Source organism: Neomonachus schauinslandi, chromosome 8 (assembly GCF_002201575.2).
Source record: "Neomonachus schauinslandi chromosome 8, ASM220157v2, whole genome shotgun sequence".
Lineage (NCBI taxonomy): Eukaryota > Metazoa > Chordata > Mammalia > Carnivora > Phocidae > Neomonachus > Neomonachus schauinslandi.
This window is the reverse complement of record NC_058410.1, coordinates 98,184,795-98,210,637: the sequence shown is the minus strand read 5'-3', so window position 1 is coordinate 98,210,637 and position 25,843 is coordinate 98,184,795. Positions and strand designations below refer to the sequence as shown.

General features: G+C 43.0%; 1 pseudogene; it reads right to left on the bottom strand.

Annotated features, from left to right (window-relative positions):
* Positions 1-4,088: 4,088 nt before the first annotated feature.
* Positions 4,089-25,843, bottom strand: part of LOC110582186 — a 39,413-nt pseudogene continuing 17,658 nt past the window's right edge.

Below are 25,843 nucleotides of genomic sequence, written 5' to 3'. Positions count from 1 at the left end.
CTAGATTAGAAGGAAATGGCGAGTCATCCTCTTATGAAACAACTGGGTAATATGTACCTTTTCAAGGTTGGCAATTAAAAGATTAAACAATTTCAGACTGATTGGACTCTCTCTGCCAGTCAGTGGAGTATGGCTTTTGGAAGAAATTGACTGTGAGGTTTTCATGAATTGGATGCCAGGTCCAAGGTAGATGAGAAACCGCTACATGAGCCTAGCAGGGAGCTGATGTCCGTAAATAGCAAGTAGATCTCTGGAATACTGTTTATATTGGGTTTTAGATAAAATAAGGGCACCCAATTAAATGTGAGTTTCAGACACATAATAAATGATTTTTTTGGTACTGGCACAAAAAATAGACATATAGATCAATGGAACAGAAGAGAGAGCCCAGAAACAAACTCACGTTTATATGGTGAATTAATCTTCAACAAAGGAGGCAAGAATACACAATGGGAAAAACAGACTCTTCAACAAATGGTGTTGGGGAAACTGGACAGCTACAAACAAAAGAATGAAACCAGACCACTTTCTTATACCACACACAAAAATAAGCTCAAAATGGATTAAAGATCTAAATGTGAGACGTGAAACTATAAAAATCCTAGAAGAGAGCAGAGGCAGTAATCTCTCTGACATCGGCCATTGCAACATTTTTCTAGATATGTCTCCTGAGGCAAGGGACATAAAAGCAAAAATAAACTGTTGGGACTACATCAAAATAAAAAGATTTGCACAGAACAGAAACAATCAACAAAATAAAAAGGCAACCTCCTGAATGGGGGAAGATATTTATAGATAATATATCTGCTAAGGGGTTAATATCCAAAATATATATAGAACTTCTACAACTCAACACCCACAAAACAAATAATCCAATTTAAAAATGGACAGAAGGCACGAACAGACATTGCTCCAAAGAAGACATACAGATAGCCAACAGGCACATGAACAGATGCTCAACACAACTCAGCGTGAGGGAATTGCAAATCAAAACCACAATGAGATATCACCTCACTCCCATCAGAATCACTAAAATCAAAAACACAAGAAACAACAAGTGTTGGTGAAGATGTGGAGAAAAAGGAACCCTCGTGCACTGCTGGTAGGAACAGTATGGTGCCACCCCTGTGGAAAACAGTATGGAGGTTCCTCAAAAATTAAAATTACAATTACCATATGATACAGTAATTCCACTACTGGGTATTTACCCAAAGAACATGAAAACACTAATGCAAAAAATATATACACCCCTATGTTTATTGCAGTATTATTTACAATAGCCAGGGTATAGGAGCCACCCAAGTGTCCATCAATAGATGAATGGGTAAAGAATGGGTTAAACACAGATGAATGAGTGGATAAATACATACCACATATACACAATGGAATATTACTGTTATAAAAAAGAATGAAATCTTGGGCGCCTGGGTGGCTCAGTTGGTTGGGCGACTGCCTTCGGCTCAGGTCATGATCCTGGAGTCCCGGGATCGAGTCCCACGTCGGGCTCCCTGCTCAGCGGGGAGTCTGCCTCTCTCTCTGACCCTCCCCCCTCTCATGCTCTCTATCTCATTCTCTCTCTCATATAAATAAATAAATCTTTAAAAAAAAAAAAAGAATGAAATCTTGCCATTTGCAACAACACAGAGTGACCTAGAGGGTATAATGCTAAGTGAAATAAGCCAGTCAGAGAAAGACAAATACCATATGATGTCACTCATATGTGGACTATAAGAAACAGAACAAAAAAAAAAAAAGAAAGAGAAACAAACAAAATCAGACTCTTAAACACAGAGAACAAACAGACGGTCACTAGAAGGGAGGTGGGTGGGGGATGGGTGAAATAGGTGATGGGGATTGACAGTATACTTGTAATAAGCACTGAGTAATATATAGAATTGTTAAATCACTATATTGTATACCTGAAACTAATGTAACATGTTAATATGTTACTGATACTAGAATTAAAAACAAATTTTTAGTAAAAAAAGATACAAGCTTTTAAAAAATAAATGATTTAGTATTAGTATGTCCTAAATGTTGTTTGAAACATACTTACACTAAAAAATTATTTATTGTTTACCTGAAATTCATATTTAACTGGTGTCCTGTATTTTCTCTGCTAAATCTGGAAACTCAGTTCTTATGATTTTTCTTCTCTTCCTCACTCCAGTCAGCCTTCCTAGCCTCTGGGCCTTTGCACTTACTATTTGTTCTGTTTGGAATACTCTACCTTGAGCTGCTGTTTGTCCCCTATTATGTCCTTTCTCACAGTATTTTGACATTATATGTTTAATATCAATTTCCCCCATGCTATGAACTCTTGGGAAAAGGATCTTCATCTTGTTTTCAGTCAAGCTCCCATTGCCTGGCACAGCACCTGGCACAGAGAGCTCAATAAATAATATAGTGTTTGAAAATAAATGGAGGGGCACCTGGGTGGCTCAGTCAGTCAAGCGTCTGCCTTCAGCTCAGGTCATGATCCCAGGGTTCTGGGATCAAGTCCCGCGTCCGGCTCCTTGCTCAACGAGGAGTCTGCTTCTCCCTCTGCCTCTCCCCACCCCCCTCATGCATTCGTTCTCTCTCTCTGTCTCTCTCTAAAATAAATAAATAAAAAATTTTTTTAAAAAAAGAAAAGAATTAAGTGGAAAATGTTTAGCAAATGCCAAAGTAGAGAAAATAGTATAACAAATCCTGATGTACTGATCCCCCTGCTTCAGCAATTGCCAACAATCCTTTTTCATCAACACCCTGTAGTGGGTGGTACGCAGGCCTCCTAAATGTCCAAATCCCTGGAACCTGGAAATGTGATCTTATTTGGAAAAGAGGTCTTTGCAGAGGTCATGAAATTAAGGAACTTGAGATGAAATCATCCTGGATGACCTGGGTGGATCTCAAATCCAATAATGCATGTCCTTATAACAGAAGAGAAAACACAGACACACAGATGTGAGGTTGTTTGAAGGTAGAGGCAGAGAGGGAGGTGATGTGGCATTGAGCCAAGAGAAGCAAGGATTGTAGAAAGCCACCAGAAGCTGCAAGAGGCAGGGAAGGATTCTCCCCTCGAGCCTCTGGAGGAAGTACAACCCAGCTGGCCTCTTGACTTTGGACTTCTGGCCTCTGAAAGTGTGGATTGTGTTGTTCTAAGCCACCCATTTGTAGTAACTGGTAGAGTAACCATGAGAAACTAGTATGTACTCCCACCTACTGCCCCCAGTACCATGGGATTATTGTGAAGCAAATCCTAGACAGCATATCACTCCATCTATCAAAAACTTAGCATGGTTTTCTGTAAAAGGTAAACACTTTGGCTAAACAGAACCATACTATTCTCCTATCATGCTCACTTTTTAATTCCTGACTTTTATTAAATTTTCAGCATTCAAATTTCCCCCAATGTCTCATGAAGTTTTCTGTACAGTTGGTTTATTGGCATCAGAATCCAAGCAAGGTCCACAGATCACATTTGAGTGAGATGAATAAATATATTTTGAGACATGGATAAATGAACACAGACGTCAGGCAGGGGAATTGTGAGAAATTCCCAAAGCCCAGACTCACACCCTTGGGCCATCGAGGTGTACTCGGAGCCCTGGGCAATGTTATCACCATTTCCAGACACACCATTCCCAAAACATTTTTATTATAGAAAGAAAAATGACTCCCAAAGATGAAACAAGAACATATTTTTATGGCATTACCCAGAGGGGTAGCTATTTTCCTGTGGGTACATGAGAAGGTCAGATATGAATTTCTACACTCAACTCTTTGAAAGGCTAGGTAACAAATGTTATATGACAATTCCTAGAAAGATCAAAGAGACCACATAATCTATGTTTTCCTATGTTAATTTTTAATTCCAAGAGACAGAGGGACTGAATACTGATTTTATATTTGATCCTAATGAAAAAGAATAAATAATAGTTTAAAAAGTTAAATTGGCTCATAGGAGCATTATTATTTAATTACCACTAAACCTTGGCAACTTTTCCTAGTCTCATGATAGCCAGGATTTACATTTAGGTAACGCACTTCATTGCTGGAAAACCTCAGCAGATTTGTTCTGCATGTGCTGGACATCCATTCCTGCTTCATTTAATCCTGAAAATCTTCTTGGCTTGTTCTAAACTTTTCTCATCGATGGGAGGCTTCCTCGGGCTGCTAGGCTGCAGAAACTTCTTCACGGTGGGGAGATTGCTGATTCTGCAATGCACAAGGGCACAGCCTCAGAACGGAGCCAAAGACCAACCCCATCACTAGCACAAGCCAGGGAATCAGAGACCGTCCTGCAAGGACCAACTGAGTCCCCTCCATCAGCACCAGTGTGTGGCTGAAAAAGACACCCAGGGAGACATGAGGGTTGGAGGAGAAAAGACAGCTCAATGCCATTTGCCCCAGAAACATCTTTCTTTCAGACTCATTTTGGTTTCAGGTTTTCCCTATCTCCTTCCCTACACATAAATCCTGTAGATTCATCACTCTTGTGCAACCCAGGGAAGAGGAATGTGTCTGTCAGATATCAACACACATAAAGTCTCCAGACAGATGAAAATATAGGAAAATTGTCCTGGAACAGAAGACAGAAAATATAGAAAGGTAAACCATGAGACTGGTCAAAACCAGTCAGCCCACTGAGAGAGGGACAGGGAGAGAGGGAGACTCTGCCCAGAGAAACACTAGGAGCAGGAGTGGAGGGAAGGAAGCGGGAGGAAGGAGAGCCGCTCAGGCAGACACATGAAGGATACACCTGGATAAGGGAAACCCCAGAGAAAACAAGGACAGAAACCATAATGGAATGGGGATGGGGAGGTTGATGCTGAGCCCTGGGTCCTTCTCCTGGTGAAGACAATCTATTCTTCTTGGGGAAGCATCCACCTCAAATGTCCTTGGCATGACAAGATTCTGTGCCTCAACCAGCCCCTAGGACCTAACTCTGGAGGGAGTTGTGGGGCTGAGAAGGAACAATGATGGACCCAGAGTCCAAATGTCAAATCCTGAGGTGGGAGATGTGAGCCTTCCCTCCTGAAAGCTGTGAGAGAGATCACCTTCAGCAGAGGGAAGTAGGCCAGAAGGCTGGGTCAAGCTCTTCCATATAGTAGAGAAGTTCAACCAGGTGAATGTCAGCCCTGCTCAGCGTGTTGCCAACAAGGTAGTCTTGTCCATGGCTCTTTAACACCTGGAGCGTTTGAGGAATCACATCATGAGCTCAGGCACAGTCAGGCTGGGCCCCTCTGCTCCTCTCTGCTCTCCAGCCCAACCTCCCCATCTCTGCCGCCTCACTGAGAGGGTGTGGGCTTCAGACCCTCTGCATTGCCCCTGACTCACTGAGACACTGGGTCTCTGCTGTTCTTTCCCTCAGCTGAAGTCCTGGCTAGTGTCTCTCCTGACCCATTGCTGTCATTGTATTCCTCTTGGATCAAAGCCCCTGCATGGTGCTCTGCAAGATCTATTCCAACCTCAGAGCCTTCAACCGCCCAAGCTCTGACTATGACCAGGGAGGTCTGCTGAATAGAGAATTCTAGATTGGGTCCTGGTTAGTTGAAGTCTTGCTGGAAAACTGAAATTTGGGTATAACTGGTACAATTCTCCCTCACCATCAGTTTTTATAAAATGCCTTGTGAGTCAGGGTGCTACTGGGAGTGAAGGTCAATGCCTAAGGAATGCCAGTCAGGCACTCTCTTTCCTTGCTTCCAAGTCCAGTGCCCCAAAGCGCTCACCAGTCCACTTACTTTCTCAAACACGGGGAGATAACGATCTGTCGTTCTCTCTTTGATCAGGGCAATCTTGGCATCTTTTTGGTCAGGTGGGCATAGAGGCAAAACAATGATCATTTCATTCAAATCTGCCATACCTTCTGTGTACATATCTATCCTGAAAGACAAAGGGACCAAGTTGTCAAATGTCTCCTGCCTTGATTTTATAGTTGAAAAACATACAAGAATGGGCATCAGGAGGTGGGAAAGTGGCTCAGCTCCCATTGGATGCATTTTTATTGCCACCCATTCAGCTCAGATTTTTACTTGATTTGAAAATTTCATCCTAGAACAAGCCATCAACGTAGAGACATGTCTAGCTATTATGTGCAAAATTTTCATCATACACATGACCAAAGAGAGGGACAGAGAGCATTGGTGACCTGTCCAGAGTCTCAGAGAAATTGGTGCAATCCTGCATGTACCCAGCATACCTGGGCCTTGTCATATCTGTTGTGATTTGTTCTCGGCACAAGGTAATGTGACTCATGTGGCTAAGCCCTGCCACCGAAGTGATCTCTAGAGAGAGTCCCTGGCACAGCCATCTCAGTCATGTCCCTCCTGTCTCGTCCTGTTACACACCCAGGCCCACTGATGTGCCCAATATCAGCAGGCTTTCCAATTATTTTCCACAACCCTGTCCACATACAGTTGCCCAACTCTGACCTTGTTTGCATTTCTCAAGTCTTCACCTAAAACATCCCCTGAAATGGTGAAATTCTTAATAGTTTCAACCAGTACATGTTATAGGGGATCTCTTTTTCTTTTGTTTCAAACTGGCATTTCTATTATATATAAGTATAATAGAAATTATAGAAATTTCAATACCAGCTTATTGAAATATATTCACATACCGTAACTGTCACCCTTCAAAATATATTTTCAATAGTTTTTAGGATATTAGGAAACCATCACCACTTTCTAATTCCAGATCATTTTTATCACCCTGAAAACAATTCTGTGCCTTTGACAGCCACTCCCCATCTCCTCGCCCCTCCAGCCCCAGGCAACCACTCAACTACTTTCTGTTTCTATGGATTTGAATGTCTGGACATTTCATATAATTGGAATCATACAGTATGTGACCTTTTGTAACTGGTTTCTTTGATTTAAAACATTTTCAAAGCTCATCCATGTGGTAGCATGCATCAGTACTTTATCCCTCTTCATATCCCATTGTATGGATAGGCCACCTTCTGCTCATCCATCCATCATTGATGGTCATTTTATTTGCTGCACTTTTGTGACTATTTTTTTAATTAATTTTTTAAAGATTTTATTTATTTTTCAGAGAGAGAGAGAGAACACAAGCAGGGGGAACAGCAAGGAGAGGGAGAAGCAGACTCCCCTGAGCAGGGAGCCCGATGTGGGACTAGATCCCAGGACCCTGGCATCATGTCCTGAGCCAAAGGCAGACGCTTAACAGACTGAGCCACCCAGGCGTCCCTCGCCTTTGTGACTATTAAGAACAATGCTGCTATAAACTTTTGTGAACAAGTTCTTGTGTGGATTTTTTCATTCTCCTGGGTGTATACATAGCAGTGGATTTACTGACACACAATAACTATGTGTAATTTTTGTGTAACTGCTACAGTTCCCTATAAGATTTAAATTTCAATCATGTGATCCCATCACAACAGACAGGAGATCCCCCAGATATTTCCATATTGACTAAATCTGGCTGCTTTAGTCCTGTATCAAAATGTTCAAGGTAATCCTAGCATTTTGAGGACCAGCCTCTGCTAACCCTTGTCAAGTGGCCAGTTCATGTAACTGGCTGATACGTTAGGTTCTTGGTCATTATTCTTGTAATTTCTGGAACTTGAGAATCCAAAGGATCTTCCTTTGGCTTTCCCAAGCCTTCTTCTCTAGACACTCAGATACTTTGGCCTTGGTTCTAGCTGTTGGGTGTATCCAGCTCCTAAAAGCCTGAGTATCTGGAGTCATGTTTCCACTATCCTCCTGGCTTCATAGTTCATCAGTTTTGGGAAACTCTGTCAGTGTACTATATCCATAGACTGCACCCCCTTATACAATCGTACTCACTTGAATCCACTCCAAGTTTACTATTTCTCTCCCTCATAGGTCTCTGCTGTGCTAGAACCTCTGTTATAACACCAAGACCTACCCAGCTGTTGGCCATGAAACCTGTGAGCACAGTCCTGCTCACTCAGGGAAGGAACAAGATTGTTCCGGCTAATTGTTGATGAAAGCACAGAAAAAGTACCACACAGGGCTCTCTCCTTTAGGTCTCTCCCATAGAGGTCGTATTTGGGGGCCATGTAGTTGAGAATGGTTCTGGTCTGCACCAGCATCATTCCATCGATGTCCACCATTGGTACTTGCTGGGACATCAGACTTCTGTCTCTTGAAAAAAGAAAAGAAGAAGCAGAGTGAAATGTTTTCTGGGTTACACTCTTCTCAGATGGAAAACATGTTTGTTGAGATAAAAAATGAAATTAGAATTACCTGGTAACACTCTAGCAGAATGGCATTTTGTATTTATGTTCCCAGAGTCTTCGTTTTTCCTAGCAATCACTCTTTTACTTTCTAGCCACCATGCCATGTGTCCATCCATGTATGTATCCATGGGTACCTGCTCAAATACCCACCCAGGTACATGAGAAGTCCCTTATAATTTTGTGTCAATTTATTTCTTAAATCATGGAGATTTTAGGAAGATGTTGGAAGAGACTACAACAAGGCTACCAACCAGGTGCTATTCCAAATGGGAAGTTCCAAAGGAAGTCTGTAACAGCACTCCGGCTGGTCTGAAGGGTTAACCTATGTCAAGCTAACATGCTTCTGATTTGCTGACGTTAAGTCCCTGGATTCTTAGCAGACAGACCACTGGCCTTGAGGAGGGAAAGACCAGAACTTTCCCGGGATGCAGAGGCCAGTAAGTCTGTTCGAAGCGGCCTCTGCTTTCTGATTAGCCTAGCAATTTTTTTAGCCAAATGTTCTTTTTTTAGGTCACACAAATGATTTTAGTAACCTTCCTTTGTGTATCTGTAGACTGCTCTCCTTTGCAGAAAGAACAGTTACTGTTGCATGTCATGAAACAGGAACCCCACCCCCTCGCACAACCCTGAGCACTGAAATAACATTTGTATCATGGAGGCTGCTTGTAATCAAGGAATGTTGCAGGCCACTACACTCCCTTTACAGATTAACTGCCCTAAACTCCTTTAAAAACCCCTTTAGAAGCCTCAGAGTTGGCTTTTGGACAAGAGTCCAGCTACTCCCCAGGTGGCCAGCCTTCTGATTAAAGCTCATATTCCTCTTCAATCAAATCCTATCTCCTGAGTATTGGCCTTTCAAATGACAGGCAGCCGAACTTGGGGCTCAGTAATAAGTCTCATGGTATTCATGGCATTTAAGGCAGGTTTTGAGAGACATTCCTGTGTAGGGGTCCCTTTCCCTGCTCTCCAAAGTTTCTACTTATTGCTATGTATATTTCAGAAGCATAAGAACTATTTTGAAGATAACTACAATAATACACCTAAAATTATACTTAAAAATTAACAAAAATTCTTTAATACCATCTAATATTCAAGCAAATATCAAGTTTCCAAATTTCGTAGGTGTCATACGTACTTACAGTTTGTTGACATACAAATCCAAATAAGGTCCACACATTTGATCAGTTGTTGTGTCTTTTGTTTCCCTGAAAATTTGTTTATGTGCTCTCTCATGGACAAGATGACTTGAATTTTCATTCAGTCAAATTGGTCCATTTCTTTCTTTTTTTTAAAATTTTACTTATATATTTGTCAGAGAGAGAGAAAGAGAACAAGTAGGGAGAGAGGCAGGCAGAGGGAGAAGCAGGCTTCCCACTGAGCAAGGAGCCCAATGTGGGGCTGGATCCTAGGACCCTGGGATCATGACCTGAGCCAAAGGTAGACGCTTAACCAACTGAACCACCCAGGCGTCCCCAGTCCATTTCTTTCTTAATATGTGGATATTTTTACTTAGGGTAAAACTATTCACTTGCCATCTAGTATGGAAATCTCCTAGTTTATGAGAGAAAACTACTTTGATCCAGTCATACTTTTATATCCACCTTAAGATGACCTCACTTAGAACACACCTCTACTCCAGCTGCAGCCAGGAGCCACCCGATGGACTCCATTCTGCCTCATCCACTGAAGTAATGAAGCTCGGGCTCCCCCGCCATGATGCTGTCTCCTGGTTTCCCTAAACCTGGATAGATGGATGGATGGATAACCATTGAACGAATGAAACCATGGAAGCAAACTGTACTTTATGCTGTGCATTCAAACAGAAGAGCGAAGTGTCTGCGTCCTTCACAGGACTGTTGGAGGAGTCCCATGGAGGGCTTCATGGCCCAAATTCTGACCCATCAGTGGCCATTATCATGAAATTGCACCAAACCAGGCTCAGGTTGCTGTTCCTTCTCACAAGGAGGGCATAACTAGGGCTGCCTCGATCCCACACAGGTTCTGGCCCTGGGAGCCTGTGAGGGGCACTGAGACCAAAGGACCTCACTCACAGGGAGGAGGAAGAGGGAGCAGTCAGTCTCCACCCATTGGCTGTCATGTTCTACTTGCTCAAAAGCATTAACTGGGCCTTTGTCTTCCCCTGACTGTTGCCAAAACCTTCTACATTCTCTCCATAGAAAAGGATACTCAACCCATTTTTTTTCAGTTGAAATTCTATGGTTTTCTACTGCTGGGCAAATTTGATTTTACAATCTAGAAAAAGAGGATGTTAGTGCATTACCTTTAGAATATATGTAAAGGAACTAATAGTGATCACATAAAAGGCGTTTTTCTCCTTTTTATCCTCATTTCATCTCCATAAAAATTACTTGAGGGGGATTCTGTAATTTTTTTAAAGGTTTTTTATTCACTTATTTGAGAGAGAGAGAAAACAAGCAGGGGAGAGGTAGAAAGAGAGAGGGAGAGGGACAAGCAGACTCCCCGCTAAACAGAGGGCCAGACGTGGAGCTCAATCCCAGGACCCTGGGATCATGACCTGAGCCAAAACCAGACGCATAACCGACTGAGCCACCCAGGCGCCCCTACATTCTGTTATTATTCTCCGTTTACATTTGGGGATTTTGATATCTATAGAGGTTAAGTGACTAGCCTAAATTAAGTGGTGAATCTAGCATTCAAACATGCTTTTATTTGACCCCAAAGTCTTAGAGCTTCTCTGTACCAGTATTTTGCCAACTATAGGCTGTGACCCATTAGCAGGTTGTGAAATCAACACAGCGGATTCTGCTTAGATTTTTCAATTGCAATATAAAAGTAAACATCAGAGTGTATCATATGCATTAAGGGTACGTATTTTGGGGGTAAAGTTTTAATTTTGGTTACATTTATGCTGCATGTGAGTGTCCCTGTGTGACTGGGTGCTCTGAATTGTTGTAAAGTGAAATATTTTGACAGGGAGCAGCCAAAGAAGTCTGACAGCCATTACTCTATTCTAAGGCTTCCCTGGACTATTGACATTTGGGGCTGGGTAATTCTTTCTTATCGGAGGCAGTCCTGTGCATTGGAGGATATTTACTTAGTACCTTCACTGGCCTCTACCCATGAGATGCCGGACACATAGTGTCCCTCTTCCATCATGACAACCCAAAATAAAACCAGGGGCAAAATCAGCCCTGGCTGAGAACCATGGCTCCACGCCAAGCTGCTCACAGCTGGGAGGAGCCAGAGAGCTCCTCACACAATTACTGGGAAAATCAGCCATGGTCTTGGGCTTGTCAGTGACGTGAGGACAGAAGCACAAGATTCATTACAAAGCAAGGATTCAGTCCCATTTTTAGTCATCAGAGCTCTGGTCAGGAAATATTTTTAAACATCTTTGCAAGATTTCATGGTGGTTGAGTTTTTAGCACAAATGTGTTCGTCCTTACGTAACTCATATTTTTGAAAAGTGACATGAAATTTGGATTTTTATATGCCAAAATAGTTTAAATGCTCCAGGGGTCCTTTATTTATTTATTTTTCTTCTTGGACACCTGGCTCCTGGTTGACACGTAGCACATTTCCTCTTCTCGAGAAGTTTCCTTCAAACTTCCTCCACTAACTCACTGAGCGGTTCCGTGTATGAAGCCAAAATGGCCGGTCAGGAGCAGGATACAAGTCTGATTTTCTCCCTCCCCTGAAGGGGTTTAAGTCTAGTCAGAAAAATAAGCTGGTAGACAACTGAAGGTCTGAGGCTTTCCTGTATAAGGGAAAGCCTGTTTTATTTATTTCCTGTTTTATTCTCTAAGTGCTGGCAATATGTCTAGGGTCCTGCTGACTCTCATTATGTTGCATCCTAATTGATGCCTTCATGTGCCTTCTAAAGACTAATTCTGTGCTCCATTGATGTATCCAGCTCTCCCCTCAAGACTCCCGAGCCATGGAGCCACAAGGCAACTGAGAAGTCAGCTAGTCCTCCAAGTGTGGAATGCATACGCCGCACCCCAGGGAAAGCGTCTGGTTTGCCAGCTAGCAATGAAGTCTGGACTAGCTCCTAGTTCTCCTGACATTCAGACTAGTTTCTCCCTGTTACTCCTAACTATTGAATTTTCACAGCCTGCGGCGATTACAGTTTCTGTGCCCCTCACTAAAGTGTGAGCTCCCAGAAAGCAGAGAAGTTGTCATAGTCCTTTAACACAGTACATTGCTCAGTATGGCTCAGTAAAGTTCGGCACCCTCCATATAACACAGCATGATTGGATACTCAAGAGCCACACTTTTTTTTTTTTTTTCCGGCACTTCCCTCATGGGCCCCCATTTTGCAATATGGGAGTATAGAGTAATTAAATAATAATCTAGGATCGTGGTAGCGAAGTGACTGATCCTGATTAGAAAGCCCAACATGGTGCTGTTTAAACAGACTTATCAAAGCAGTGGAACCCTCCCACATGGCAGAAACATAACTGTGTGATAAAATTTGGACAGTTCATTGGCAAGGTAGCCCAGGGGAATGTTTAACTAGTCAAACAGAATGAGTTCACAAATCCTTTGTTGGACTGGGAACAGGGTAGCTCAAGAGAAGGGCATTATTGCTCTTAACTTTGCCTAGGAGGTAAATCTAGATGCACTCACCTTACTATCCCAAAAGCCCTATATATTTAGATTCACTTGTAGTTTTGAGTCTTTGCTTCATAAAAAACCTTGCCCATCCTTTGGTCCCAAAAACACTGAACAAGGAGGAGGAGGAGAAGGAGGAGGATGGTGTGGAGAAGGAGGCAGAGGGAGAGAAGAAGGAGCTGGAGGAGGAAGTGGAAGAGGAGTGGAAAGAGGGGGAGGAGGAAGAGAGGAACAAGGGAGAAAAGGAGGAGGCTGCAAAGAAGGAGCAGAAAATGAAAGAGAAGGAGAAAGAAAAATAGCATGCTACTTAGCACCAAATCATAAAGTAACTCGTATGAACAACCAGCTAATGAATGTGAAATCAGCTGTGGGGTGTAAATTCTGATACTGATTGGCAGGCATTCATGATCGGTTTCCCAACAGGAAATGTCCGTTCGAGGGGCATGCAACCACTTGGACATATTTTCTTTTCATTGCTTAAGTGGGAGTCCCCAGATGTGGGACCCTGCCAAGTTTGAGTCTAATATAATTGTGTGTTGACTTCTAGATGAATCACACTATTCATCATTTCTAATAGAGAAAGCAATTTTAGTGTAAGCTCATTCCAATGCTCCTGGCATTGGAATGGTGGTATTTTCAGATTGCCCATAATGATAACACCCTGACCTTTCCCATATTATCAAATCCTCTGTTCTTGCTTTCTAAATTCTTGACTATGATTATTTTTCTTAAAGATATGTCCTTGAGGAGCTAATAAACAATGCTTGAATTGTCTCCTGAGCACACAAAGAAGGCACAATAAAAACATAAAGTACTCAAAATAACACATTTGAAAATATTTTCCTAGTGAAACAGGCAGGAGAAAATTAATGAAGGTCGATAAAGTCAGGACCATAACCTGATTAAAGTCCAGGCTGCTCCTCCGCTCACTCCTCAATGCCAATTTCTGATATGTATATTAAATGCTTTAATATTGAGACAAGCCGGTCCCATCCAAAGGGTGTTCCCCAATAGGGAACAGCCCCTCCCATGGCTCTCCAGGTTCCACAGGATTCCCCACCAGACCAGGTAAAAAAAAGACAAATCAACAATGTTTCATTTCAAGGTGATCCCTGAATGCACAAGCAAGAGGTTTCAGGCTTATTTTGCTGCCCAGAAGATCAGCGGAGCCCGGCTGCTATGAACACCATGGCCCATGGGTTTCATTACATTGGCTGCAAAGTTTATGGCAGATGGAAAAAGTCCTGTGGGGAAAGGCATGGAAGGGTCTTGTCATGGGAGGGTCTTGTCAGCAAAGAAGATATGATAGAGAGAATAGGGAGATAGCCATCTAAACTGGTCAAAAAGACTATATAGTGAATACTGTTGCAACCCAAATCCTGTACGACCAGAAAATCTAGCTGAGTTGTTCTAGCCCTGGGTGGGAGGACCTCAGCTGCCTTAACTGGATCATTTGCAGACTCTTCTTTTCTTGACTGTACTTCGGCTTTTCTCTTGAGCCCCAGGGCTCTTGCCTGTATTGCTTCTTGTGCTTGGAAACAGTCTCCCCTCCCTACTCTTAGCCAACCTGTGCGTCCTCTAGCCCATCACTATTTTGACATCATGTGTTAATAGCTGCTTTCCCCGTGTTGACTATGGGCTCCGTCAGAGCAGGGCTGCAAGTGCCCAGGGCTAACTATAGTACCTGGCCCATGGAAGGGACTTAATAAAATTATTATCTTTTCCTAATGGAAAATTTCTAACATATAATAGACTTCAATGTACCCATCACCTTTCTTCAACAATAGTCAGCAATATTTCAAAGCAAATCCCACACTTCATTTTATTTCATCCATAAATAATTTAATATATATCTTCTAAACTCTTTTTTTTAAAAGATTTATTTATTTGGGGGGGCAGGGGCAAAGGGACAGGAGGAGAGAATCTCAAGATTCCTTGCTGAGCACAGAGCTGGCTGATGCAGGGTTCGATCCCCTGACCCTGAGATCGTGATCTGAGGCAAAATCAAGAGTCAGACGCTTAAGTGACTGAGCCACTCAGGCGTCCCTCAAAGGGGTCTTTTTAAGAAGCAAATTAATCCTGTCATTTTCTGGCTTAAACCCCTTCAGTAAGCCATCGTTGCCTTCAGGGTGAAGTCCAGACTCTTGCACAGAGTTTACAAAGCCCTCCCGAGTCCCCCACTCTTGTCCAGCCTCATTTCAGTCACTTACCCCCGCCCACCCCCACCATCTCATCTTTATTTTTATTTTTAAGATTTTTTTAAAAATTTATTTGTCAGAGAGAGAGAGAGAGCACAAGCAGCGGGGGCGACAGGCAGAGGGAGAAGCAAACTCCCCGCAGAGTAAGGAGCCCAATGTGGGACTCAATTCCAGGACCCTGAGATCATGACCTGAGCCTAAGGCAGACACCCAACCTACTGAGGCACCCAGGCACCACTGCCCCCCTTTAGAACTTCTTTCCCACCTCTCTACCCTCCTGCCTTGACACAGGCCATTTGGTCTTAGAATTCTCTCTTCTATCTGCCTTCCTCCTCCCCCCTTCTGGATACCTGCTCCTCACATTTCAGGCCCGCTAAAGTGCCACTGCCTGCTAGAAGCTTCTCCTGACATGGTCCCACAGACCAGGTCTGCTAAGAGCTCGGCTTTACATTCCTGTGGCGGTTACAAGCCCAGCCTTTGGAGCCAGACTACCTCCCTGGTTTCATATCATGGCTCTGGCCCTCACTACTGTGTAGGTTGGGGTAAATTGCTTCCTTTCTGTGTTTCAGTTTCCCCACCTGTAAAATGGAACCATAATACCTATCTCATGACCCTATTGTGAGGATTAAATGTGGAGTGCATTGGTCAGAGCCTAATAGTAAAAAAGCACTATATATATGTCTTAATCATTATATTTCTGCCCCTGTCCCAGTGTTTCCTGACTGTCAGCCTTTAACCCCATTAGGTGGTAGGTTTTATGTGGAAAATATGAAAGAATATACATTTTGATGATTAACAATGGTTATCTTTGGGTTGTGAAACTAGGCATGGTGTGGGTGTGTACATTTTGTCTTTTCATAAGTTTTGCACATTAAGCCTATACTATGTTTGAAATTTAAAGAAAAAGTAATGCAATACTTTAGGAAGTTAAGAAGAATCAGAATACTCAACCATTTCCTCACAATGGTTACAAATATGTGAGGCTATCTATGTACATGGACAAAGACAGAAAGGAACACAGAAGAAGGAAAATAACATGCATTGGAGTTGCAAAACTGTGGATAAATTAATCTTTTTAAATGTATTGGAATTTAATATAATATCATTTCTTAATAAAATTAATTAATTCAAATCAGGAGAACAGGCATGAAGCAAAAGGGAATTTCCTCTATAAAACAGAAGGAAGGGAGGGAGAGCTAAAAGGAAAAAAGAAGAAGCAGGATTCACTTTACCTGAACACAGATTTGCACAGATGGCAAGCATCACCTTATACTGCAGGGTCTAGTGCAATTAGTGCTTAGCTGAACATGCATTAGTGTGGCCCAACCTGGTGTAGGCTTTAACGTTGCTTTTCATTGCCTTGTGTTAGCTTAGGGTCTCCTTGTACCTCATCAGTTACTGTAACTGTACAATGAAGAAGTGAGCCTTTGAGTTCTAGTTTCAAAACACAGCTTAACCACTTACTAACTATGCAAACTTGGGAAGTTGTTTAATATCTCTGAGCCTAATTTTTCATGAGTAAAATGGGGAGAGTAATGCCTACCTTGCTAGGTTTTAGTGAGGTTTAAATGAAGTAATATGTGTAAAATAGTTGGCACTTAACTAAAAATGGTTATCACACATCACACACACACAAACACACACACACACACACAGTGGAATATTATTTAGCCATAAAAAGTATGAAAGAAATCTTGCCATTTGCAACATGGATGGAGCTAGAGAGTATAATGTTAAGTGAAATAAGTCAGTTGGAGAAGGACAAATACCTTATGATTTCACTCATATGTGGAATTTAAGAAACAAAACAAACGAGCAAAGGAAAAAGAGAGAGACAAAAAAAAAAAACCAGACTTTTAACTATAGAGAACAAACTGATGGTTACCAGAGGGGAGGTGGAGGGGGGGATGGTACAAAAAGGGGGTGGAGATTAAAGAGTGCACTTAACATGAAATAAAATAAATATTAAAAAAAAAACACTAGAGATCATTTGGGATGACAAACAAAAACACCCAGCTGTGGGAGGGTTGTCAATAAAGCTAGAGGTCAATATGCAAACCCTGGGGCTGGGCCCTTTCACCAACAGTCTGCTGACAGATGCTGGAGACTCTGGCTCAATAAATACATTAAATCCCAGGTTTTCATTAGAATGTGGTTCTAGAAACTATTTTGAAAGCAGGTTTTTATTCAATCATTAAAAAAAATAAGGAAATCTTGCCATTTACAAAAACATGCATGGACTTTGAGGGTATTACGCTAAGTGAAATAAGTCAGACAGAGAACTCAGACCTATATTGTCTGATCTCATATGAGGAATCTTAGGGGGAAAGCTCATAGATACAGAGGACAGACTGGTGGTTGCCCGAGGCCGGGCGTGGAGGGCAGGTGAAAGGGATGAAGGGGGTCAAAAGGTATAAACTTCCAGTTACAAAATAAAAAAGTAGTGGGAATGTGATGTACAGCTTGGTGCCTATAGTTCATAAAACTGTACTGTATATTTGAAAGTTGCTAAGAGAGTAGAACTTAAAAATTCTCATGGCAAGAAAAATTTATAGCTCTTTGTAGCTCTGTGTGGTGATACATGTTAACTAGACTTATTGTGCTGATCATTTTGCAATATATACAAGTGTCAAATCATGTTGTATACCTGAAACTAATATAATATTACATGTCAATTATATCACACAAAAAAATTTCTAAAGCAGGTTTTGTAAATCAGAGCTTATTTTCTCCCAAGAATTGTGATATATTTGTAGAGCTCCTTTCTGACCAAGGACTCAGTATAAAATAATGCTTAGATATGGCCAAGAAAATGTCATGAAAACACAGATGAAGCAACTCCAAACCTTCAAAGTAGATTTCAGTATATTTATTGAGCTTTAATTGGTTTAAGATGGAAATCTGCTGTTATCCCTAACCCCTCCTTAAAACATATTTCGACACAATTGATATTTTGCTGGAAGAATCTAAGGAGTTGGTGGCCGACAGGAAGTCATGGGCTTCCCATGTCTCCCTCACTCCCATACATAATGTCCACCAAGTTTGCTGATTTTCATCCCTGTTTTTGAATCCATCTCCTCCTCTGTCCTTACTTCCCTCTGCCTTACTTTTGGCTCCACCATCGCTCAGCTGGGTCCTTCCAGGAGGCCCTAAACAGATTCCCTGCCCCCTGATTCTTTCAGCTTGAAGTTACCGAAAACTCAAACCACAGCGTGTTAGCAATAGAGAGTATCACTGTCTCAACAAGAAACCTGGAAGCATCTCAAGAGATCATTAACTTGGCAACACAATAAGGTTATCAAGGACTCTGCAAGTACATCGGCAGCTTCATGACGTCGTGCCCTTGGCCACACAATGACTGCCACAGCCCTAGTCTGCTCGGCTCTTCAGCTGACTTCTGCTTTTGGGTCCTTAGTTAAGGTTGCATGGCAGCACATAAACACATGACCATGATTGCCTATAGATTAATCAAAATTCATTGATGGAACTGAGAAGGGGCCACTTTCCCTAAGCCCATGAGATGGTGATGACAGAACAAATTGTTGGATGCCAGTGGGATAGGCAACCAAGTGTGCCCGCTATGTCTCACCTTCCTCACCAACCTCCTTCTGCACAAAAGGCATCCCAATAATGCATATCTGATCCACCTGCACTCCAGATTAAGGCCCTTTAGTGGCTCCCCATGATTTAAGTCCCCTACTCTACATTCTGGCAGCATGAATACAAACTAAGAAGTATTTTTACGCATACCAATCAATCTGCTCCATGCTTGTCCTCTCCCTCCTTTATTCTCATGCTAATACTGAGCCTCCATGACTCACCTGGAGGAGATAGTCTCCCCTTTCTTTTTTTCTTTTAAGATTTTATTTATTTGAGAGAGAAAGAGAGAGAGAGGGAGGAAGCATAAGCAGGTGGAGGGGCAGAGGGAGAGGGAGAAACAGGCTTCCCACTAAGCAGGGAGCCTGATGAAGGGCTTGATCCCAGGACCCTGAGATCATGACCTGAGTCGAAGGCAGATGCTCAACCTACTGAGCCACCCAGGCGCCCAATAGTCTCCCTTTCATCTAATGTAAGATAGGGCTAAATAACCCTTATTAAAGTCCCATTCCGAGCTATATCTACTTAGTACAGAAACCACCACAGTGGTTGTTCAGGGCTGAGTTCCCTCCTGGTTAGTCCCTGGCCTTCCTAAAACCTACTGTTAAATACGTTTTACATCATCCTACTTTTGTAACACTCTTGCAACCTATCTTAGTAGTTACCTCTTAATGTAATGATTCTTTATCAAATATAAGCTCATTGAGATAATTATCTTATTCATCTATGTAGCCCCCATACCTTCCATGATGTGTCATAAAGTGAACTATCAATTACTTAAAGCATTGTTATTGTTGAACCAGCTGCATACAAGCTGATAAAGGAGAGGAAGGAGTCAAAGATAATGGTGATAAGTGAAATAATTTTGCCAGGAAGAAAGTTGAGCAGGAGAGCCAATTGGGGGTGGGGAGGAGAGGCAAAGGTGTTGTGGGGTTAAGTTTTGGCCCTGTGGAGTTTTAGGCAATGGCAGGACCGCCCCGGTAAGATGAAAGACTGGAGTCTATCTCTGGGGCCAGGAGAAGTTACAACGGTGGTATAGTGATCAGTGCAGAGGAGATCATGTAAAGCACCAGAAAAGACCTATTCATCTCCAGTTGAAAACCTGTATATATGGGCCTAAGAGGGCTGGAGGTTTTAGTGTAGGTGCCACAACTTCATGATCCCGCTCCTGGCAACTCCCATAGGAACCTGTTCTATTGCCGTTGTCATACTTAGCACATATTATTATTATTTTATTATTATTATTTTTTAAAGATTTTATTTATTTATTTGAGAGAGAATGAGAGACAGAGAGCATGAGAGGGAGGAGGGTCAGAGGGAGAAGCAGACTCCCTGCCGAGCAGAGAGCCCGATGCGGGACTCGATCCCGGGACTCCAGGATCATGACCTGAACCGAAGGCAGTCGCCCAACCGACTGAGCCACCCAGGTGCCCCACCCCACCATGTGTTTTATTTATTTATTTATTTTTTAAGATTTATTTATTTATTTATTTGAGAGAGAGAGAGAGAATGAGAGAGAGCACATGAGAGGGGGGAGGGTCAGAGGGAGAAGCAGACTCCCCGCCGAGCAGGGACCCCGACGTGGGACTCGATCCCGGGACTCCAGGATCATGACCTGAGCCGAAGGCAGTCGCTTAACCAACTGAGCCACCCAGGCGCCCTATTTTATTATTATTAATGATTTGACTATCTTCCCTGTTAGTCTATAAGCACCATTATGTCAGGGACTGTGTCTACTTTGGTCTCCATGGTCTGTCCAGCCCAGCATCCAGCACAGCAGACAGCATTTAAGAACGATTTCTTAATTGAATGACTGAATAAATGAATGAATGTTGACAATATTTATACTAGCTAAGACTTACTAAGTGACTCATTGTGTCGCAGCTCCCGTGCTAATTGCTTTTTCATGAGTCCTCTTTTGTAACCCTTACAACCCTCCTTTGATCTGGCACCATTATCCTCCTCCTACAGATAGGAATCTGGGGCTTAAGGAGTTTAAACAGTTTGTCCAAGGAGAGTCTGCTGTCTTGAACACATTATTTTACCTCCTGGTCTTAGTAAAAAGAAGGCGAAAGATAGGTTCTCAATCGTCATCCATGGGCTTATATCTGTCCCAGTCTTTTATTTGACTTGCCCAATATTTTTAAAACATTGAAGCCAACAGTGGAAATGGGGAGATTTCACATACACACCCGGAAATCAAGCTTCTTTTGTAAAATCTCAGAAAAATGAAGGAATTTGTGCAAATTCAGACAGGTCAGCCATGGGCCGGAGCTGAGTCATAGCGGCCAGTCTGGTGAGGCCACGGCATGCCCCCCTCCTGGCACTCACACACACTCTCCACAGAAGGGCCCACTTCATTCATTGGCCTCCATGTTCCCTGCAGGCATTCGAGTTTGCTATCCCTGATCTTCCAGCGAGTCCTTATAATAAGTTCTTTTATTATCATTCAATTTCCTCCTTTTTTTCCTTAAAAGCAGAGTAATCAATCTTTTTTTTTTTCTGGCCTCTTCTTAGTTGTTGTTTTTATTAAAGCCCCACCTATTACTCTGCACTCTCATTTTCCAATGAATTAGAGCCCTCAAGTAGGAAGCTGGATTCCGAAGTCCCCTCTTGAACACATCTACCTCAGGACTCTGTAGTCACACCTCACGTCTCACCAACTGCAAAGTCGGCTCTTACCTGCACCACGACGACAGGAGGGCAACCAAGCTCCTGCCTGAGGAAAGCCAGCCCCTCTCTTCCCCGCGAGCCCACCACCCTGAGGAGCCCTCCAGAGTCGTGCTTGCTCCAGCTATGGGGTAGAAGACAATCACCTGGAGAGCGTGAGAAAGCACAGATCGTGGGCCTCCTTGAGGAGACATTCCGATTGAGTTGGTTCAGGTGAGCCCAAGGAATTTGTACTTCTACCCAGCAATTCCACCTCTGGGTATAAACTCAAAAGAATTGAAAGCAGGGTCTTGAAGACATACTTGCACACCCAAGTTCATATAGGAGCATGACTCACAAAACCAAAAGGTGGAAGCACCCAAGGTTCCTCAAGAGATGAATGGACAAACAAAATACGGTGTGTACATACAACAGAATAGCGCTGAGCCTCCAAAAGGAAGGAAATTCTGACTCATGCTACAACCTGGATGAAGCTTAATGAAATAAGCCTGTCACAAAAAGACAGGGACTGTATGATTGCACATACATGAGATACCTGGAGGAGTCAAGTTCATAGAGACAGTGGTTGCTAGGGGCCGGGGAGAGAGGGGAAGGGGGAATTGTTTAATGGGTATAGAGTTTCAATGTTGCAAGATGAAGAGAGTTCTGGAGATGGGTGGAGGCGATGGTTGCACAACAGTGTGAATGTGCTTAGTGCCACTGAACTGTACACTTAGAAATCAGTGAGACAGTAAATTTTATCTTTTATGTGTTTTACTAATATTTTAAAAAATAATAATAATAAAGATATTTGCATTCTAAGAAGCTCCCTGATGCTGATGCTGCTGACTTATGAACCACACATTTAGAGGACACCACCAACCATAAAAACATTGACATTGAAACCAAATTAGCTCTTAGGGATACCATCTTCCCTCTTTATGACTGGGCGACTTGGTGCTTGTTCTCCAGAGAGCAGATCTCTTAACCTCCCTGGGTCTTTGTTTTCATGTCCAGAAGATGAGAGTTTAGGTGAGAGCCTGGACCAGGTGACCCCTGATTCCTTCGGGCTAGGTGAGTACATGCTTTGAATCTGAACGTGCTTCCAGAAGAGAGCTCCAGCCAGTGGATGGAAAGACTGTGCAGTGTACATAGTGTGGGTTTAGGACAGTCCAGAATTTCCCAGTCTATGGGGAGGAAACAAATTCTTTAGGAAAATTAGGTTCATTCAGGATGGTTCTAAAGGTTTTGGATCAATGTTTAGTATGCCTGGAACCTGACAAGTGGTTATTGGAATCTCTGATTTCAATGTTTGGTAGTTTCCAGAAATGTAGGAGTCTAGTACAGAAGAAAAGCTACAAAATGACCATGGAGGCCATCAAATGACCGATAAAGAGACTTTCCCCTGACATTTTTAGGGACACATGCTAAGGCAAAAGCAAACAATGGCCTGTTTTGATCATGTCTGCTTGTTCTACTTAAAATCCAGCTTATTTTCTCATATTACAATAGGAACAACAAATTCCAAGTTCATTTCAATGAAGAGAGTGGTTTTTTTTTTAAGGTTTACTTATTTATTTTAGAGAGAGAGTGCATGTGTGCATGGGGGGAGAGGGGAGAGAATCTTCAAGCCGACTCTGTGCTGAGCACAGAGCTCCACACAGGGCTCGATCCCAGGACACTGAGATCATGACCTGAGCTGAAATCAAGAGTCAGCTGCTCAACCAACTGAGCCACCCAGGCGCCCCAGTGAAGGTAGTGTTTATTTTAATATATCCTCCTTCCGCTACAAGGTTCTACGTTGAAAACCAACCATTTGAAACTCACCAACAATCAAGTTGGTGCTTCTGTTAAAGCCAATCCCCAGATGACTTTAGATTGAGATTAACTGTCAGATGTCTCCACACCAGGTCTGCAGCACGGTGGAGAGGAACTCTGTCCCTCCCTCGAACATGCTTGGAACTATCCAGAGGGCAAAAGGGGCCTGCTGGGATGGAAGTCATTGGTCATGACGAGCAATGCAAACCGATGGGTACAAATATCTGTGTTGACAAAAATAGAGCCAGCTAAGAAACCAAAACCAAAATCTTAACTGAGGAAAAGCAAGCAGATGTCATTCTTATTTTTTTATTTTTACTTTAATTCCATTATAGCTAACATACAGTGTTATATTAGTTTCAGGTGTATGCTATAGCAATTCAACACTTCCGTAACACTTCCATACATCACCTGGTGCTCATGGCAGATGGACCTTTTAAATCCCATCTCCTCTTTCTTATTATTGTGAGATATTGTTTCCTTAACTGCAAAGAGACCCCCCACACTGCCTATGCAACATTAACGGCTGGGGCTGGAGCTTGCTGCTGATTTGACGTTGAAATCGAAGTAAACTTTAGATGCGACACACTTCATAAAGCTGGTACTTCTTTAACTTTTTGATTATTCAGCTATCATCAAATATACACACAGCTTGTATAATAGACCTAGTAAAACTAATGATTACGTGGATACATCAGTTTCAGGTTTGTTTCTCCCCATTTGGAAAAGAAAAAGTTACAGAAGAATTCAACTTCCCCTCTCAAAGCTACCACCAGGCAAAGACCCGTTGAATAGAAGGTTCCTTCTTACCTCTGCTGACCTCTAGTGGTGTCAGCAGGAGCGCTTAAAGGAGCCAACAGAAGGGGAAATGCAAGGGGGGAAAAAAGTACATGGTGTTTGTGGAACGCATGGAATGTCTAATAGCCCAAACATGTTTTCCTTAGACATGCAGTTGAAACCACCCAAATGAAAACTCATCCATTGGTGATTGTTAAACACGTTTCCTTCCAAACAAAAAAAGTTGCTACAGGTACAACATAACCACCATATAATTACCACATTTTGCTTGGAAGCACCTTGAGGCAAGGATCTCATGCTAAATTTGCAACCCAGGAATTGCTCCAGTCAGAGCTGAATTCATGGCAGACCAGTGACGGACGTCATGGGAGGATGGCACCTGTCTGCGTCGTCGTGCTGTTCACATCCAGTTCTCTGGAGTTGATACCGGACAAGGGTACAGACTCAAGGACAACTGGGCCTCGCCTGCCTGAGTTTGGATGAGAGCCTGCCAGGGACCTGGTTATCAAGAGATAACTAAAGGCAGCCAAGGACGTTGGATGAGCAGATGTGTTCTGTCCTGGGCACTCTCTGGCAAGGAGACAGGCTCAGAGAGACCAAAGTTGCTGAGTCAAGGATGCCAAAGTCTGTGCCTTGATGCCAAGTCTGTGCTATTTTTACCACCTGCCTCTCACCCACCATGGGAGGAAGAAATCATACCATGATCTGGGGCTTGAAACATGAACCAAAGCTGCCACCACTGGAAGCAAGTAAGGGTCTGAAACCTGAAGCAGGCAGAGGTGAAGGTGGGAGGGGGTCAGGGCAACCCAGGACTTTGACACCTGAGTAGGGCTGCCAGTAAAATCCAGGACATATGCAACATTTGGGACATACTGGTACCGAAAAACTCTCCATTGCTTCTCTGAAACGCAAATGTAACTGGGCGTCTTGTATTTTTACTTGCTAAATTAGCAACCCTACGTCTGAATGCCTTTTGTATCTGGTTTGTTTGAATTGGAGGCAAGGGCGTTGAAGTTGTTCTTATTAAGTAAATGTCTGATAGCTCCTGTGGTGTAGACAACAAGTAGGGGATGAAAGGCAATAGAACATTCTCACACCTGGGGAGGATAGCATTCTTCGTGGGGAGCCAAGAGTGTGTTTGTTTGGAAAGACAAGTAATAATACAAGGCCACGTCAAAAACTTCGGTGGGCACCCAGATCACCTGGGATCTGGTTAAAATGCAGAGTCTCATTCAGTGGGTCTGGGGGAGGGCCTGAGACTTTGCATTTCTAACACGCTTCCAGGTGCTGTCCATACTGCTGGTCTGGGGCCACACTCTGAGTAGTATGTGTAAACCATGTAAGCTGAATGGGTAGTTCAGACACAAGTGCCCTCTACAGATGGAGCCTTCCACCCTGGGATGGGGGACAGAGGCACCGGGGGACAGCCGCTGAGGTGCCAGGATTCTGTGCTTCAGATAACCACAGTCTTGGGCATGGCTGTTATTTTTCTGCTGCTGTCCCAGTCCAACTGTGGGTCTTGATTGTTTACTTTTAGCAAGAGACATACAAACACTATTGGTCTGGGGGTGCTATCTCTTTCCTGCCAGTGGCCAGATTTCTGCATTTCTACAGCAGTTGGGCTGGCCATGGGAGCATTTACTACCTACAGACATTTGCATTCAAGGATGAGGATGATCTCATCTCATCTTTCCATCTCCAGATCAAAGGAATGCCTTCCCCACAATCTCACTTTTCAGAGCTTGATTGTTTTTGAATTACAGGGGGCAGGATTGAATTGTGGGGCTAGACCCAGAGAGGCTCATAAGAAGCCGGCTGCACCAGGCCTGAGCCAGCCTTGGGGAGCAGAGAGGTTTCCCTGCCCCAGATCAGCAATGTGGATGCTACAGAATGAAACTGTTCTAGATATCAAGGCCTGGCACCTCATATTTGGCAAACTTGAAGGCAGATAGTGGCTTCAGGGTCATCAGCAAAA